We start from the raw sequence: 13,179 nt of genomic DNA, 5'->3' as shown, positions 1-13,179 counted from the left end.
GTAGACTCATTTGCAGTGGCGTTCTAAGGGGGAAGCGCAGGGAGCAGCCTGCCGCTGGTGTCAGCCTGCAGGAGGGATGACAACTAGCCCCTGTGCAGCTGCCGTGCAGAGTATAGCGCACAGCAGGAAGACATCCTGCGATCTTACCTGCTCCCCGGAGTCCAGTGATGTCAGGCTTCCTGTCACCACTCTGCTCTCCCACCAATGCACTGGGGAGGTGATCGGAAGGGGGTCTGAGGGGGATCTGAGGGTTTGGCCGAGTGATCAGGAGCCCACACGGGGCAAATTAGGGCCTGATCTGATGGGTAGGTGTGCTAGGGGGTGACAGGAGGTGATTGATGGGTGTCTCAAGGTGTGATTAGAGGGGGGAATAGATGCAAGCAGTGCACTGGCGAGGTGATCAGGGCTGGGGTCTGAGGGCGTTATGAGGGTGTGGGCGGGTGATTGAGTGCCCTAGGGGCAGATAGGGGTCTAATCTGATGGGTAGCAGTGACAGGGGGTGATTGATTGGTAATTAGTGGGTGTTTAGGGTAGAGAACAGATGTAAACAATGCATTTGGGAGGAGATCTGACGTCAGATCTGCGGGTGATCTATTGGTGTGGGTGGGTGATCAGATTGCCCGCAAGGGGCAGGTTAGGGGCTGATTGATGGGTGGCAGTGACAGGGGGTGATTGATGGGTGATTGACAGGTGATCAGTGGTTTATTACAGGGAAGAACAGATGTAAATAATGCACTGGCGAATTGATAAGGGGGGGTCTGAGGGCAATCTGAGCGTGTAGGCGGGTGATTGGGTGCCCCCAAGGGGCAGTTTAGGGTCTGATCTGATGGGTAACAGTGACAGGTGGTGATAGGGGGTGATTGATGGGTAATTAGTGGGTGTTTAGGGTAGAGAACAGATGTAAACACTGCACTTGGGAGGTGATCTGACGTCGGATCTGCGGGCGATCTATTGGTGTGGGTGGGTGTTTAGATTGCCCGCAAGGGGCAGGTTAGGGGCTGATAGATGGGTGGCAGTGACAGGGGGTGATTGATGGGTGATTGACAGGTGATCAGGGGGATAGATGCATACAGTACACAGGGGGGGGGGTGATCAGGAGGGAGCAGGGGGCAGTTTAGGGAATAAAAAAAATAGCGTTTACAGATAGTGACAGGGAGTGATTGATGGGTGATTAGGGGGGTGATTGGGTGCAAACAGTGGTCTGGGGGGTGGGCAGGGGGGGGTCTGAGGGGTGCTGTGGGCGATCAGGGGGGGGGGAATCATTGTGCTTGGGTGCAGACTAGGGTGGCTGCAGCCTGCCCTGGTGGTCCCTCGGACACTGGGACCACCAGGACAGGAGGCAGCCTGTATAATACACTTTGTATACATTACAAAGTGTATTATACACTTTGTATGCAGCGATCCGGGTGCTAGTAACCTGCCGGCACTTCCGAACGGCCGGCGGGTTACAGCGCGAGGGGGGCGGAGCCAGGCGCCGGTGGCTGATCGCGTCACGAATGACGCGATCGCTCTACACATGCCCGTACAAGGACCGCCGCCAATTGTACATGCGGCGGTCCTTGCGGGATCCACTTGTCGGCCGCCTCTGTGCAGTGGGCGGTCGGCAAGTGGTTAACATGACGCAAGCAAGGTTTTCAGATTCTCGCTACATTTTGATTGTAATGACCAGGGAAGTAGACTCATTTGCAGTGGCGTTCTAAGGGGGAAGCGCAGGGAGCAGCCTGCCGCTGGTGTCAGCCTGCAGGAGGGATGACAACTAGCCCCTGTGCAGCTGCCGTGCAGAGTATAGCGCACAGCAGGAAGACATCCTGCGATCTTACCTGCTCCCCGGAGTCCAGTGATGTCAGGCTTCCTGTCACCACTCTGCTCTCCCACCAATGCACTGGGGAGGTGATCGGAAGGGGGTCTGAGGGGGATCTGAGGGTTTGGCCGAGTGATCAGGAGCCCACACGGGGCAAATTAGGGCCTGATCTGATGGGTAGGTGTGCTAGGGGGTGACAGGAGGTGATTGATGGGTGTCTCAAGGTGTGATTAGAGGGGGGAATAGATGCAAGCAGTGCACTGGCGAGGTGATCAGGGCTGGGGTCTGAGGGCGTTATGAGGGTGTGGGCGGGTGATTGAGTGCCCTAGGGGCAGATAGGGGTCTAATCTGATGGGTAGCAGTGACAGGGGGTGATTGATTGGTAATTAGTGGGTGTTTAGGGTAGAGAACAGATGTAAACAATGCATTTGGGAGGTGATCTGACGTCAGATCTGCGGGTGATCTATTGGTGTGGGTGGGTGATCAGATTGCCCGCAAGGGGCAGGTTAGGGGCTGATTGATGGGTGGCAGTGACAGGGGGTGATCAGTGGTTTATTACAGGGAAGAACAGATGTAAATAATGCACTGGCGAATTGATAAGGGGGGGTCTGAGGGCAATCTGAGCGTGTAGGCGGGTGATTGGGTGCCCGCAAGGGGCAGTTTAGGGTCTGATCTGATGGGTAACAGTGACAGGTGGTGATAGGGGGTGATTGATGGGTAATTAGTGGGTGTTTAGGGTAGAGAACAGATGTAAACACTGCACTTGGGAGGTGATCTGACGTCGGATCTGCGGGCGATCTATTGGTGTGGGTGGGTGTTTAGATTGCCCGCAAGGGGCAGGTTAGGGGCTGATAGATGGGTGGCAGTGACAGGGGGTGATTGATGGGTGATTGACAGGTGATCAGGGGGATAGATGCATACAGTACACAGGGGGGGGGGTGATCAGGAGGGAGCAGGGGGCAGTTTAGGGAATAAAAAAAATAGCGTTTACAGATAGTGACAGGGAGTGATTGATGGGTGATTAGGGGGGTGATTGGGTGCAAACAGTGGTCTGGGGGGTGGGCAGGGGGGGGTCTGAGGGGTGCTGTGGGCGATCAGGGGGGGGGGAATCATTGTGCTTGGGTGCAGACTAGGGTGGCTGCAGCCTGCCCTGGTGGTCCCTCGGACACTGGGACCACCAGGACAGGAGGCAGCCTGTATAATACACTTTGTATACATTACAAAGTGTATTATACACTTTGTATGCAGCGATCCGGGTGCTAGTAACCTGCCGGCACTTCCGAACGGCCGGCGGGTTACAGCGCGAGGGGGGCGGAGCCAGGCGCCGGTGGCTGATCGCGTCACGAATGACGCGATCGCTCTACACATGCCCGTACAAGGACCGCCGCCAATTGTACATGCGGCGGTCCTTGCGGGATCCACTTGTCGGCCGCCTCTGTGCAGTGGGCGGTCGGCAAGTGGTTAACATGACGCAAGCAAGGTTTTCAGATTCTCGCTACATTTTGATTGTAATGACCAGGGAAGTAGACTCATTTGCAGTGGCGTTCTAAGGGGGAAGCGCAGGGAGCAGCCTGCCGCTGGTGTCAGCCTGCAGGAGGGATGACAACTAGCCCCTGTGCAGCTGCCGTGCAGAGTATAGCGCACAGCAGGAAGACATCCTGCGATCTTACCTGCTCCCCGGAGTCCAGTGATGTCAGGCTTCCTGTCACCACTCTGCTCTCCCACTAATGCTGGCACCGCTTCCTGCACTCGCGTAATCACGTGATGCAGGAAGAGGTACCAGGCAGTAGGGGAGAACTGAGCAGTAACAGGAAGTCTTACATCAGTGGATTCCAGTGGTGGAGCAGGCAAGATAACAGCACATCTTCTAGCTAAGCTGTTCATCACAGGCAAAGAAAAACGTGGGCACCAGTAAAATGCACACCTCTGTGTGTAATGATGCATTGCAGCAAACATTCCAACAGATTTGATAGCAAAAAGGCAATACTTCACCCCATCCAGGTGCACCCAGCATAGAGACCCCTCAGTCAACAATTGTTTCACATCAAAGACGCATCATCAAGGACCCTTCAGATCTTGGCAGCGTGGGAGAGGAGCTCCACGCCAGCAAGACAGCGCTTCCCTTTTAAAGAACTTCCAGGTGCGCTCACATGATCCCGTCGACCAATCAGATTCTCCTGTACGCATGACGCGGCCGCATGCATACAAAAATACCCATGCGCATGCAACATATGTGGGTTGGCTGCCTCCCACGGCTGAACGTCGCATGCCATGCGTCCATTCATCCGCGTGGGATACATTATGCTGCCAATCCCTAGCAAAATACTTGTTGCTCTTTGTACAGGGTTACTGACCAGCCAGGGGGAGCAATGGCCAGGCGGCCTGTGCATCCAACCTGGAAGAATACTCTAGATAGGAGACACGGTAACTCATACATGTAAGTAATTACGAAAACCACTAGCAAAAAGTGAGAAAAGGTCACCAAGTGTAATGAAATAAGAAAGACAACGCCACAGATTCAGCCCAAGAAGGAAATATATCAAGGAGATCCATATTAGGATTAGCTCGACTATTTACATTACCCTCCCACTTAAATAACCGCTCCCATACATAAACCCTCCCTCAAATATTCCTTTACAGCAAATCTATAGATGCATATCTAGTATTTACATTAGGAGCCGAAAAGCCTATGTCATCTTATGTCTACCTTTCAAGGAACACAGCAAGGTCATTTTTATCATTGAAACCTAATGGACCCATGCCCTCGGTTTTAGAGATTAGATAAGCTTCTCGCTGCAACAATATTTTCTCACGGTCCCCTCCCCGTTTGGACATCTGGACATGCACCAAGCCTACCATCCTCAGTAGTGAAGGGTTGCTGTCGTGCGCCGTACTAAAATGCTCGACCAGTCTAGGTACTCCTCCTTCACCTTTTCTTATAGACCTGATGTGTTCCACAAGTCTTTCACGCATAGGACGTGTGGTTTCACCGATATAATATCGAAGACAGGGACAGAAGAGCACATACACGACAAATGCGGTTCTACATGTAATAAAGTGTTTGATCTGGACGTCCAGATGTCCCAACCTAACGTTTGATGCTCTCAGCATGTGGCTACATGTAGGACAAAAACCACATGGGAAACTTCCCATTATTCTTCTACTGTTTGGCCAATTATCCTGATGCTGCTGAATCTGCTCGCTTTGGGTAACCACAGAACCCAGGGTAAACCCCTTTCTGTAAGCTATAGTAGGCGCCTTAAGCACCTTATCTCCTAATCCTGTGTGGCGTTCTAAGTTGGGCCAATTTTTGGAAATAATTTCCTTAATTTTTCCTAACATAAGTGTGTAATCAAACACAAAGATGAAGTTATCCTTGTCTTTTACTCTCTCTTCTGGGGATTTTTGGTATTCTGCCCCCTCCAGCAACTGGTTCCTATCCTGCTCTCTTACTCTCTCCAGAGCCCTATCAAGGACCGCAGCCTCGTAACCTCGCTCTACAAATCTCTGGTACATCTCACCCGACTGTAATTCAAAGTCCTGTTCATTAGTGTTATTTCTTTTTAGCCTCAAAAATTGGCCATATGGGATGGCCGATTTTACATGGGGGGGATGATAACTGTCGTTGTGTAGCACCGAATTTGTCGCTGTGCTCTTCCTATACCCCTTGGTTATTAGGGTGTCCCCCTGTACTTCCAGTGTTAAATCAAGGAAAGCGATCCGATCACCTCCCCATTCTCCTGTGAACCGCATATTCAACACATTATCATCCAGGTACTGCATAAACCGGTCAAACCTATCCCTGATGGATGCCCAAATGACAAGCACATCGTCCACATACCTCGACCATGTCCTCAGATCATATCTATAGGGATTTCTTTCCCCATAGATATACTCTGCTTCCCATTTCGCCAAAAACAAATTAGCGAAAGTTGGAGCTACCGCTGTTCCCATTGCTGTACCAGCTATCTGTTTGTACCACCTACCCTCAAATCTGAAGGCATTGTGTTCTAATACGAACGAAAGGCAATCGCCCAGAAACCGACTTTCTGCGTCAGTTTTCCAACCACAGTCATGTAAGTGTTCGAGGACTGCCTCAACCCCCATTTTTTGCGGTATCCTATTATACAGGTTCACCACATCAATGGTGGCAAGGTTGTCACCCTTTCTCCACTCCAACTGTTGTACCATTTGCAGGACATGGGTGGTGTCTTTCAAGTAAGATGGCACAAAAGATAACAGAGGTCTAAGGACATGGTCGAGGTACTTAGAAAGGGGCTCAGTAACTGAGCCCCTTCCAGAGACAATGGGCCTGCCCGGGGGGTCCGCCAGGGACTTGTGGACCTTGGGCAGGAAATAAATCACTGGTTTCTTAGGATAGGGTAAGAACAAGTCTTCTCCCAGTTTAGCATTGAGGAACCCCTCCTGAACTCCCTTTCTAAGGAGGTTCCTCAGTTGATTTTGATACTGATGGGTGGGATCCCTCTCTAACTTTAAGTAGGTATTAGAGTCCCCCAACTGCCTCATGGCTTCATTGATGTAACTGGCCGTGGACATCACGACAATATTCCCCCCCTTGTCCGCTTTTTTGACAGTCAAGTCACGGCGGGACTTCAACCATTTTAAAGCCCGCTATTCTGTAGCAGATAAGTTCCTTTTATCCCGAGGATATATCAAGGCTTTAGCGTCCCTTAAAACTTGCTTCTGGAAGATATCAAGTGCAGAGCCCAACATGGGCGGGAAGGGGGCGACAGACCTGCAGGCCCGATATGGTCGGGCCTGCAGGTCTGCCGCCTCACCCTCCCCGTCCAGGTCCCCACCCTCCGATAGCAGTGACTGCAGATCAGCCAACGCTATTACATCTCTTGGAGTCGGATTTGGAAAGAAGCCCAGATTCCCAACTGGACAGGAGGCAGGCACCGTTTGCCCAGAGCCATAGATGTGACATATGTTCATCTTCCTCACATTTTTGTAAAGATCAATCTCAAAATGTGTATAGTCAAAGTTCCTTGTGGTCACAAAATTCAAGCCTTTGGATAGCACATCAATGCATGCCTTGGGAAGCTCTACATTAGATAGGTTTAGCACCTGTACAGTTCCAGGTCCATCACTCTTAGGTTGTATTATCGGGACAGTAGCCCCTTCCACAAAACTCGTCTTGCACATTCTGCCCCTAGGCTTTCTCCGTCCCCTCCTTGTTTTTCTAAAGGGATATTTTTGGGTTTGGGCCCTCTTTTTTCAACTTCCGAGTCTGAACCAGAATCAGAGGTCCAGTGTCCTTTTTTGGATTTAGGCTTACGGGGCTTCCTTTTTTGGGATAATTCTTTGGTTTATGGTCCTGTTGGACCCAGTCGAACTCACGACCTGTTTTAAAGTCCTCCTGATCTCTCAGGTATTTGTTAAGCTTTTTCTCCTTAACTTCCCTCTGAACTGGAATCAGACGTTTTTTCAATCTTATTAACAATCTGGTCAGCTTTTTCCTCTTCTGCAATTTTGTACAGTTTATCTTTCGTGTCCTCTAGTTCACCGGAAACTTTATCGTATTCCTGTTCTGAGCGTTCTAGGGCCAAGCCCATTAACGTTTCAGCAAATGTGAGATGAGCAGTTTTCCACTTCTCCACGAAAGCAGAATCATCACTGTACTCAGCAGGGGGTCTATAGTAACGAAACCCTCGAGAGGTGTAACCCTTCTCCTTATACCTCTTAAATGAGGCAATGGTCCAGAATAACCGAACCTCCTTCTCTGAGCTCCTCCACAGTTTATGCTCTAGCCGCCTGGTGTGTAGGTCTCTATGCAAGGGTGTTGCACTACTGTCATCTGAGAAATAAGTTTCCCAGACCTTTCAGACTGGAACATATCACTAGGATCTGGTTCATCAACCACCAACATTGGCTCTGACCCTTCATGTGACGTTGTCTGTTGCATTGGTGCACAACTCATTGGGAGCAGATGAATGTAATGACAGATTCAAAGATAAAACAGAAATGTGTGCACACAATAAGGCCTTGTGGAAAAACAGGTACAAACCTGAAACCGACACAGCTCTTGCAACTTCTCTGTGCCTCCACGTTTAAGAAAACAACAGTCCAATCTTGTTCATCACAGGCAAAGAAAAACGTGGGCACCAGTAAAATGCACACCTCTGTGTTTAATGATGCATTGCAGCAAACATTCCAACAGATTTGACAGCAAAAAGGCAACACTTCACCCCATCCAGGTGCACCCAGCATAGAGACCCCTCGGTCAACAATTGTTTCACATCAAAGATGCATCATCAAGGACCCTTCAGATCTTGGCAGCGTGGGACAGGAGCTCCTTCTCATTAACCAGAGGCTGATTCCCAATCAATTTCAGCATCTCTCATCCGCTGCATTGCCACCCTTGCTCCTTCTTCCTCATTTGCGCCCGCTGTGCATAGCATGTGGTGCATGTTTAATGTGACACACGTGGCCGTACAGCAGCCACGTGGGATGTGACTAAGGAAGAAGGAGCAGCTGGACTCACAATGGCGAGACAGGCGTGAGATTTTAATGCACTAGCACCAGGGTTACATTAACATTTGGGGTGACTGCGGCTGGGGTTTCTATTGCGTTTGTCTCTTATCCCGATATCACACATCGTTACCACCATGTGCCTGATTGACCGCGTCAACCTGAGATTTTTCAGCTTGCTCGATTGATACATTCCATCGATTTCAGCCCCAAATCGGTCAAACTGTTGACTGCACCCAATCAACCACGCTGACCCAAGATTTTTCAGCTTGCTCGTCAATTGGGCATGCTTGTTGCGGCACAGATTTTCATCTGATTTGATTATTTTTTTTTATTTAATGGTTGATCGGCCACAAAATTGCTATATGTATGTCTATACTGAGGACATTAGCTTGTGTGTTAATTTCCCAAATTGTTAACACCATGAGCCTGAATTCATAAAGTGACCTGAACTCAGAATGTCCTCTCTGCTCTAAAAGATACACAACAGCAGAATAACCTTAAAAAAAACAACAAACATTTCTTTGTTACAGCTGATACAAATCCTAACATAAATCTGAACTGTTTCTACTTCCTGATTCATAGAAGCAGACATGTTGTTAACATCCTGTGCTTTCAAATGAGCTTATCTACCATCTCTGCCGTGGCAGTCATGTGACACAGGGGAAAGATGAAATTACAACTTGTGATTAGACACAAATGAGGTGGAATTAGACAGGCTAAACTTTCTAAATACATACGTTTTCAGCATTAGTGTTTAAAAAAAGTTCTTTCTGTATGTGCAGACACATAAATGCAATCTCACAACTGCTATTTCCATAACCTTCAATCTTTGCTATGATTTAATATGACGCAAGCAAGGTTTTCAGATTCTCGCTACATTTTGATTGTAATGACCAGGGAAGTAGACTAATTTGCAGTGGCGTTCTAAGGGGGTAGCGCAGGGAGCAGCCTGCCGCTGGTGTCAGCCTGCAGGAGGGATGACAACTAGCACCTGTGCAGCTGCCGTGCAGAGTATAGCGCACAGCAGGAAGACATCCTGCGATCTTACCTGCTCCCCGGAGTCCAGTGATGTCAGGCTTCCTGTCACCACTCTGCTCTCCCACTAATGCTAGCACCGCTTCCTGCACTCGCGTAATCACGTGATGCAGGAAGAGGTACCAGGCAGTAGGGGAGAACTGAGCAGTAACAGGAAGTCTTACATCAGTGGATTCCAGTGGTGGAGCAGGCAAGATAACAGCACATCTTCCAGCTAAGCTGTACTCTGCATGCGGCTACCTATACTGGGGGCACCTATAGCTGTACCTATACTGGGCCAACTATTCCTGGCTACCTTTACTGGGAGTCAACTATACAAAGTTACCTCTACTGGGGAACCTATAGCTGTACCTATATTGGGGGCAACTATTCCAGGCTACCTATACTGGGGGAAACTATACAAAACTACCTATACTGGGGGCACCTACAGCTGGCTACCTATACTAGGGGCAACTATACCTGGCATTACCCTAAGTGGCGCGCTTAGCACGCTGCACTCACTCCTTTCCTATTTTTTTGGGCGGGGCAGGAGGGGGTGTCATTTAATACCTAGCACTGAGTACATATTGACAGGGTGCCGCTAAGTTCGGCACAGGGAGAGCCAAATGACGGCTCTCCCTGCTACTGCTAAACTCAGAGGCGGCGTTAAATACTATTCCCCCTCCAAGTTGTCGCAACTCAGAGGGAGATGTAATTGAAGTCTGACAGCTGCTAGAGCACCGAATTACCGTTAAGCGGGGTGCGCATCATAGCATTGCTGCTATGACGGCGTGCTGCTTCGGCACACGGCAATCAGTGCCACACACGCTAAAATAACCTGCTTCGCCTAGCACCGGATGTCAAATGCTCTAGGTACACCACTGCTCTGTCCAATGATCTCTAGACTTGGTGAACCAAAGAAAATTGGGCTCCATTTACAGTACATTCTTAAAAGCTTGCCTTTAAAGATATACTGTATTCTGTTATCTAATACAAGGTAATTGCCTACATTTTAATTCTAACATATGAAATACAGATCAGCATGCTTTAAGTGCAGAGCATGTATTTCACATTTAATTATTCTACTTGAAAGTTGTTTATATTAAATAAGTACACTTATTTCCAGATGAACCATTGTAACATTAGCATTCCTGCTCTCCCAATGTAGTTTGATTTCAGCTGATATAAAATGTTTCCGTGTACGCAACATAAACAACATGATCGATTGTTTATCCAGCATTTGCTTTTAATTTACATTTTGGCATACTTCAATTGTATAATTTAACTATAACAGCATTAGCTTTCCCTGTGGCAGTTTAGCTGTCAGCCCTCTTATCTTACAACAGTAAATAAAAGCAGACAAATGGTTTGTGAGCCGAGTAAATGCTACCCAGGGCACTGTTACCGAATATGCTTTAAATTAGTTGGGCTCCCCACAACCCCTGTCTTTTGTTAATTTAATAGGGATATTTAGCAGATTAGACACTATAAAAGAGAAGGTGGAAGACACAATTTAATTCAATTTAACAGGGCAATGTTTCTCAAACTTACTTTAATATGTGGGCTTTCATAACTTTAAAACAAAAACATGGAGCGCTCCATAGTGCATTAACATAAAAACTTCTTTATTCCGCAATTCATCTGACGAAGGCGCAGAGCGCCGAAACGCGTAATGACGCTACAAGCACGTCCAGAGTAAGCCACGCCCACCCACTAGAGACGAGCTACGGAAACCATCGGACCGCACTGCTGGCCACAGTGCGAGTGTCTTAGCCGCCGGGGATTTAAGCGGAGGGGCTTGCCGCTGATAATCTTGTGAGTATAACTTTTAAATTGCGGAATAAAGAAGTTTTTATGTTAATGCACTATGGAGCGCTCCATGGGGCTTGATTCACAAAAGAGTGCTAAACATTTTCGCGCGAAATGATAAAGTTTTGGCGCGCAAACACGAATTTTACCGCGAAATCCGTGTTTGCGCGCAAAAACGGTATCGTTTAGCGCAAAAAATCGTGATCGCGCAAAAACGGCCGTGCTAACAGTTAGCACTCTTTTGTGAATCAAGCCCCATGTTTTTGTTTTAAAGTTGCACACACCCCTGAGAGTGGAGCTGAGCCGTGCATTGGAATATAAAGACAGCAACGATTGGTGGAACTGTTTAGAGACCAGGATTCGAGCGCAGGGTTTTTTTGTGGATTTCTGTGGGCTTTTATACCCTCACAATTGCCAAATATCTCTTCATGTGTTAGTTCATCTACTGTGACCAGAAGTTTATACATCACTTGAATAAAAATAATGCTGTTTTGAACACTAAAAGCTCTTTTACACTAAAGATCGTAATGGCGCTGAAACTGCGTCTCTTTCTATTTCTATTGGAGCACAAGAAAATTGCATGGTAATCACTCCACTGTGCGATTTTTCCCTGCGATTTGCCAATGTTTACTCCTTTTCCTGTTGAATGCATTTTCCTCCTGTTGGTAATAGGAAACGCACCGCGGTCGCACCATACACCAGACAGATCGCAATAGTGGAAATAGAAAGGAACAACTGCAGCACCATTGCGATTGCATTTCTTAGTGTAAAGGGCACTTAGTGTTCAAAACAGCAAAAATATCATTGCTATTCATACCAAAAAAAATGTATCACATTAGTGGGAAACATGTTAATCCCATTTCTGTTCCAATCCGCAAAACGGAGTGATCTGGTTTTCGGATGGAACAACAAAGCTACTGGAAAAGGGCTCTAACTATTTTCTGATGTCTGTTCACAGCATTATCCTTATTGAGGGGGTAAGAACATACACTCCTTTTTAGATTTTTTTAGAACATTGGGCACCTTCCAACCCTTGAGATTACTCTAGGCACCTGCATTCTAGATGTCTTCCCTACATACTTTTTCTAAGAAGAGCGGCCAGAAGAAGACCTTGGCACTTGAAGTGCGAATGGGACTGTGTCAGTTTAGTTATGGCCTATTTCTGGTAACCCTAAAAATGTGAGTAGTCATAGCCTCATTCTAATCTCTATTTAGCCATTTTTACCAAAACTACTACACTATCCATGGCTCCAATTGTGTTACTTTATTTCTTTTCAGTATTTTTGGGGGCTTTAGAAGCTGGAGGGATTAAATACACATTTATAATGCATATATGAATATGTCCTTATCTCTCAAAAGATTTGTAATTCTGTTCAGCAAAGTCACTTCTGAGTTGTCTATGTATTGTCTATGACCTGCCCTCATTGTGCTGATTGGATACCGACAGACTATGTCCACAAGTAGTAACTTTCGTACGAAAAAGATGCCAGAGAAACATTCACATCCCAAAGCCAATGAGTCCCTTTTGCTGTATTGGGGGGTTGTTATTACTCTCAAATTTTGAAAAGCAAACTCGTGTTATAAGTTATCCTCCAGTTAGTTTGCAGGTAAAAACATATTCTGTTCCTGGTTTAGACAACTTGAGGCTGGTTTATTAATATTTCAGGGTTGAAGAACAGCATACAAGTGAAGACGTTCGGCCTCTTTTCCATGGCAGCTGGAGGCTGAGAAATCAGCTGCTCCTGTTCACCGGCTGGGGGCTTGCTAGTGCTTCTACGGGTGGCCGTCCTATGGCGTTGCATGTTGACAAGGCAGTTGCTGTCCTGAGACATGACACGTTATTTGGGTGCCAGCTAACACTACCGCATGTCAAACAAATCATGCGCGGTATTACCAAACCCTACCATTCAGCTGCAATGTCATTGAAACCAAAAACACATTTGTTGCCTGCACCCACGAGGCTTAACTGCCCAACCAGCGAGCAGTTCAGCCACCCGTGGAAAAGAGGCCTAAACCAGACCTTAATTTTTTTTAAAGATTTTAAAGTAATTATTGTAGTA

Source organism: Hyperolius riggenbachi, chromosome 7 (genome assembly GCF_040937935.1).
Source record: "Hyperolius riggenbachi isolate aHypRig1 chromosome 7, aHypRig1.pri, whole genome shotgun sequence".
Classification (NCBI taxonomy): domain Eukaryota; kingdom Metazoa; phylum Chordata; class Amphibia; order Anura; family Hyperoliidae; genus Hyperolius; species Hyperolius riggenbachi.
Note: the sequence above shows the minus strand (reverse complement) of the source record.